The following is a 6,582-nucleotide window of genomic DNA, read 5'->3' as shown; positions in this document are numbered from 1 at the left end:
AGTGTGTGCATTTTTGATAACTGTGTATCTCTGGGTGAATGCACAGTTTGAAAAACTGGTTTTTTTTTTAAATCAAGTTTGATTTTTTTTTTAAATCTATGTTGTTAGCACACAGAACACTTCATTGTTGGTTTTTTGGGGGAAGGATATATAATACTAACAGAATGTCTTCAAAGCTGGATTGACATAGGAAAAAACAACAACACCTTTCTCCTCTAGTTTTGAGAGACTTCCTCTTGGTTCCTGGGAGGAGGAAATCCCTTGACGTTGACACACATTAACCACCTTAGCACAAACACCTTGTGGTGTGGGGAAAGTAAAATTCGTTTTTATGTTCTTTTCTCCCTCTCCACTTAACCATAGACTTGACTCCTTTAAGCCCAGAGACCTTTTGGGACTTGACCCCCCAAAAATAGGTTACTAGTATGTTTGGGCAACTGGACTTTCCAGTGTCACCATTGAGATGGCATCCCTCAAAAGAATAGCAGTTCCTTTTTTAGATTTTAGATCTATAGACTGGTAATACTGCCATTTTCATTTCACTTCCTGAAAGTCAGGGTTAGCTTGTGAAAAGTTGTTAAACAACATGCTTAATGTGAAATGTCAACCCTCCCTCTAAACTATCTCTGTTCAAAGCATCAGATAAAGACTTCATTGGGTTTTATAGTGGCTTTCTCATTTTGGTAATCTATTGAATAAGGGAGTTTGAAAGTTGTTGTATACTGTTAATGATTGTCTGCTTATGTCCTGCCTGACATACTATGATTGTTTATGATAAGTATCTTTAATAAAGCTGGATACAGCTTGGAAAAAAAAATCCAAAGTGGAGTCACTTGTGCTAAGCCCTACAAAGACTTATTATCTAATCAAACTGAAGTTTCACCCTCTCTCAGGAGTGGAATTTTAAACCAGTCAGTCTAAAATTCCCTGGTCAGCACTAGTGAGTCAATCTACTAGATAGATGATAGATAGATAGATGATAGATAGGTAGGTAGATAGAGAGATAGATTTCAGAGAGGAAGGGAGAGGGAGAGAGAGAGAGAAACATCAATGATGAGAGAGAATCACTGATCAGCTACCTACTGGGGATCGAGCCCATAACCCGGGCACGTGTCCTGACTGGGAATCAAACTATAACCTCCTGGTTCATAGGTTCGTGCTCAACCATTGAGCAACACCTCTGTTTTTTCCTTAACAATAGTAGAGAAGTTTGATTTAGACATCCAGATATGAAATTGATGAAATTGCTTCACAAAGTCATGTGTGTGAGTTTATTCCTCAGGGCGAGAGAGTAAGATTACTATCTGCAGATTTGGGGTGCAACAGCAGGGCATGAGGTAATCTACTTGATAAGACTTCCCCTAAGTGAAGGTGACCTTCCCTTAAATAATTAAATAATCCTTGCTTAAATAATTCACTCTTTTTAACTTTCTTATCCCACCCTTTTTCTATCTATAAAAACCTTCCATTTTTGCACAACTCCTTGGAGCATTCTCCTTGTTGCTAGATGGGATGCTGCCTGATTCATGAATCACCTAATAAAGCAAATTAGATCTTTAAGTGTACTCAGTTGAACTTTGTTCTTTACCACATGTATCTGTAGTTGTTTTTTGTTTTTTTTTAATGCTGAGTAGTATTCTATTGAATGAATATACCACACCTTGTTTATCCACTTTCCTGATGATGAACATTTGGGTTGTTTTCACTTGGGGCTATCTATACTAATAAAAGGGTAATATGCTAATCAGACTGGGTCAACTGAACATCTTCTGGACGTCTGACTTCCTTCCGGACAAAGCCACGGTGGTGGGGGTCGAGGAAGAGGCGATTAGGGGCTATTAGGCCAGCAGGTGAGCAGTTAGGGGGCGGCCAGGCTGGCAGTGGGGCAGATAGGGGGTGGCCATGGCGGCATGGGGGCAGTTAGGGGGTGGCCAGGGTGGCAGGGGGGCAGTTAGGGGCGACCAGGTCGGCAGGGGACCAGTTAGGGGGTGATCAGGCAGGCAGTCAGAGTGGTTAGGGGCAATCAGGCAGGCAGGCAGGCAGGCGAGCAGTTAGGAGCCAGCAATCCCGGATTGCAAGAGGGATGTCCGACTGCCAGTTTAGGCCCCATCCCGTAGGCCTGGCTGCCCCCTAACTGCCCCCCTGTTGGCCTGGTTGCCCACTAACTGCCCCACTGCTGACCTGGCCTCCCCCTAACTGCTCACCTGCTGGCCTGATTGCCCCTAACCACCTCTGCCTCGGCCCCCGCCACCGTGGCTTTGTCGGGAAGGAAGTTGGACATCCGGAAGATGTCCAGTTGACCTGGTCTAATTAGCATATTACCCTTTTATTAGTATAGATAGCCCCAACCAGCAGTTGGACATCCCCCAAGAGGTCCCAGATTGGAGAGGGTACAGGCCAGGCTGAGGGACCTTCCCTCCCCGCCACCCCCCCCCCACAAGAATTTCATGCACCGGGCCTCTAGTATTTTTATACAAGTAAATGCATGAAAATCATGGTTTTGAAAACACAACATTGAAGATATATTGAAGGAGAATGATTGAATCTTGCTAAGTGGCCTGAGAAGTGTAAAAGGTATGTCAAAGCACAGAGCAAAAAATATAAAGAAACCTGATATATGACTATTTGGAGTTCCAGAAGGAGAGAAAGAAACAGTTTAAAGAGATGTAACAATTAAACAAATAGTAATGGAAAATTTTCCTGACCTAAAGATAGACTTGCAATTACAGATGAAAGGGGTCACTGAGTCTCAGGGAAGATCAGTGAGAAAAGACATGCCTAAGCATACCTGAGGAAAACTCCTACAAAGAGAAGATCTTAAAAACTTCCAAGTGGAAAAAACAAGTTACCTGCAAAAAGAAGAAAAACAAGAAGAACAAGGAGGACAGGGAGCAGAAGGAGGATGGGGGGAAGGGAAGGGACAGGAAAAGGGGCAGGGAAAGGTGTAGAAATAAGCATGAAGACCAGCCAAGGAAAGGCTACTTGTAAGAGATTTCTTAAAAAACTAGAGGCCTGGTTGGTGCACAAAATTTGCGCATGTGTAGGGTCCCTAGGCCTGGCCGGCAATCAGGGCCGATCTGTGGGGTGACTGGCAGGGTGATCTGGGGGGTCCCTTGCTGGCATCCACCTTGGCCAGCCTGGCACTGCCCGCTCGCTGGCCCCACCCTCCGCTGCTGCCCGCCCTCCCCCATTGCCCTGCCACCACTGCTGCAGGAGGCAACCCGTGGGGTGATTGGGGGGCAGCGCTGGCCCTGGCCCTGCTCCCCCGCCGCCACCAGTTGCCCTGCTGGCACCCGCCTTGGCTGGCCTGGGACCTGCGGACTGGGGGCAGCTCCTGCATTGAGCGTCTGCCCCCTGGTGGTTATTGCATGTCATAGCTACTGGTTGTTCCACCAGTTGTTCCGCTATTTGGAATACACTACACACACACACACACACACACACACACACACACACACACACACATCTTGCTTGCAGAGAGGAGAGGGGGAGGGGGGAGAGAGAGAGAGAGAGAGAGAGAAACATCAGTGGTGAAAGAAACTCTGCCTCCTGCACACCCCCTACTGGGGATGGAGCCCACAACCCCGGCATGTGTCCTAACCAGGGAATTGAACTGTGACCTCCTGGTTCATAGGTCGATGCTCAACCACTGAGTCATGCCAGCTGGGCTGTAAGAGTTTTCTATAACAAAAGACTTGGTCACCATCACCGTGTTGTCAGGAGTCAAAGGCAGGCATGGAAAGGAAAAGCTTCATACCTTTTATAGAAAAGGAAATTCAGGTTTTCCCTGATAGGGCCTGTTGGCCTGGGGAAGCTATCACGCAGCCTCACCTAAGGTGGGGCAAACTATGTGATTGGTTAGGAGAGCATATTTGGCTTTCTCTGATTGATTGTAAGTTCAAAGTGGGGGGAAATTTCAAGAATCTGTCAGTTATTGATCAATTGGTGGCCTTTTGGGGCTGATTGCTACAGGAATTGTTGTTAGGCTTCCTGATGGTTGCTGCATGCTGTGGATCAGAGCTTTATTTTTAAGTCTGTTTTTGCATATTCAGTCTTTCACAGAGAAGTAAGAAGGAGGGAGGAGAGAGATCACTAGACTTTATTTTATTTTGTTTTTTTAAAATATATTTTATTGATATTTTACAGAGAGGAAGAGAGAGGGATAGAGAGTTAGAAACATCGATCAGCTGCTTCTTGCACACCCCCTTTGTAGGGGATGTGCCTGCAACCAAGGTACATGCCCTTGACCGGAATCGAACCTGGGACCTTTGAGTCCGCAGGCCGACGCTCTACCCACTGAGCCAAACCAGTTTCGGCAAGAGATCACTAGACTTTAGACTTTCCCTCTGAAATCCTGGAAGCTAGAAGACAGTTACAGGTCACTGAGGGAAAAGGATAACAGCTCAGCCAAAATCCCATTCATGTCAGGACAATAGAAAGATATCTGTGAATATATACAGGTTCATAAATATGTTACCCATGCACAGCATCTGAGGAATCACAAGTGAACACTACCAAACAAACAAATCAGAACAGAGACCTCATGTCAAGACAGGGACAATGGCCCAGCTGGCATGGCTCAGTGGTCGAGTGTTGACCCAGGAATCAGGAGGTCTCAGTTTGATTCACGGTCAGGGCACATGCCTGGGTTGTGGGCTCGATCCTCAGTACGGGGTGTGTTGGAGACAGCCGATCAGTGATCCTCTCTCATCATTGATGTTTCTATCTCTCCTCTCCCTTCCTTTCTGAAATCAATACAAATATATATTTTTAAAAAGACAGAGACAATGAAGAGAAGGGGAATTTGTGGTAATTTCTTGAAATTATATAGTAATACTAGTGACCCAGTGCACGGATTTGTGCACATTGAAAGGATATTAATTAAAAGGTGGCCAGCAGGGCGGGTTTGGGCAAGATGGGCTGGATATGCCCTGGAGCCAACCTCCGGTAGTCCCTCCCCCGGCGTTTGCAGGGTGAGCTGGGTCCCTCCGGCAGGTGGGGTCCCTTGGCCTGGCCTGCGGGGATCTGGCTGAAACTGGCTCGCAGACATTCCCGAAGGGTCCCAGAGTGCGAGAGGGCACTCTGCAAAGTTGCCGTCGTGCAGGGTGTGGAACGCAAACACAAGTGTGCAATAAACCAGATTCGGGTCTGACAATGCCCCAGCGACAACATAACTCACAGCCAAAGGTGGAATCATGCGGGCCCCGTGAGGAATCGGGCTCCCTCCTCTCTGGTTTCTGGGAGCGTCACTGGAAAATCGAGAATTGCTGCTGCCAGGTCACTACAGCTCGGCAGCTCCTGCGTTGAGCATCTGCCCCGTGGTGGCCATAGCAACCGGTCGGACAGTAGGAGGGACATTTAGAAAAACCAAAAACACTTGGTGAAATGGAACAAAAGTACCAACTTTTCTTAGTAAAACCTAGGAATTATGTGAAATAGAAGGGGTAGAATTAAATATGTTCCAAAAGTCTCAACTAGGAGTGAAGGGTATAGAAGTAAAAATATTATGAGTCTATTTTATTGAGGTATAATAAAGAGGCAATGGGGGCCTTTTAGCTCTTTGAGCAGCCATGGCGGGCAGCAAGAATAGCACCTTATGAAAGGTGGAAAAGAGGGAGCCAAGAAGAAAGCAGTTGATCCATTTTCTAAGGAAGACTGGCATGATGTGAAAGCACCAGCTATGTTAAATATAAGAAATATTGGAAAAACACTCGTTATGAGAACTCAAGGAACCAAAATCATATTTGATGGTCTCAAAGGCTGAGTTTTCGAAGTAAGCCAGCTGATCTGCAGAATGATAAAGTTGCATTTAGAAAATTCAAGCTAGCCCTGGCCAGTGTAGTTCAGTGGTTTAAGTATTGGCCCATACACCTAAAAGTACTGGGTTTGATTTCCGGTCAAGGGCATGTAGATGCAGATTTGCTCCCTGCCCTGTTCGGGGCATGTGCAGGAGACAACCAGTCCAAGTGTCTCACATTGATGTTTCTCTCTCTCCCTGCGTCTTTCTTTTTCTTCCCCCCTTCCTTCCTTCCCTCCTCCCTCTTTCCCTCCCTCCCTCCCTCCTGTCTACTCTCCGAAAAAGCAATGGAAAAAATATCTTCAGGAGAGGATTATCAACAACAACAAAAAATGACAGACCATGATTGAAACTCATGTTGGTGTCAAGACTACCAATGGTTATTTGCTTCATCTACTTTGTGTTGGATTTACTAAAAACAAACAAACAAAAAATGGAGACAATCAGATTCAAAAGACCTCTTATGCTCAGCACCAACAGGTCTGCCAAGTCTGGAAGAAGATGATGGAAATCATGACCTCAGACAAATGACTTGACAGAAGTTCCAGTAAGTTGATTCCAGGTAGTATTGGAAAAGACATAGAAAAGCTTGCCAATCTAATTCTTGCTCCATAAGATCTTTTTTTAGAAAAGTCAAAATGATGAAGAAGCCCAAGTTTGAAATAGGAAAACTCATGAAGCTTCATGGTGAAGGTAGCAGTTCTGGAAAAGCTTCTAGAGATGAGACAGGAACTAAAGTTGAACGAGCTGACGGATATGAGCCCCCAGTCCAAGAATCTGTTTAA

At 45.6% G+C, this 6,582-nt stretch overlaps 1 pseudogene across 1 annotated transcript; it reads left to right on the top strand.

Moving 5' to 3' along the window:
• Nucleotides 1-5,154: 5,154 nt before the first annotated feature.
• On the top strand, nucleotides 5,155-6,582 carry LOC307092894 (small ribosomal subunit protein eS1-like; annotated as a pseudogene). The gene is made up of 2 exons: nucleotides 5,155-5,187; nucleotides 6,104-6,582. The product of its transcript is annotated as a small ribosomal subunit protein eS1-like (transcript).

The sequence above is a fragment of the Cnephaeus nilssonii genome (assembly GCF_951640355.1).
Source record: "Cnephaeus nilssonii genome assembly, chromosome: 1".
Classification (NCBI taxonomy): Eukaryota; Metazoa; Chordata; class Mammalia; order Chiroptera; family Vespertilionidae; genus Cnephaeus; species Cnephaeus nilssonii.
The sequence above is the reverse complement of the archived record's forward strand: the minus strand, read 5'-3'. Positions and strand labels throughout refer to the sequence as shown.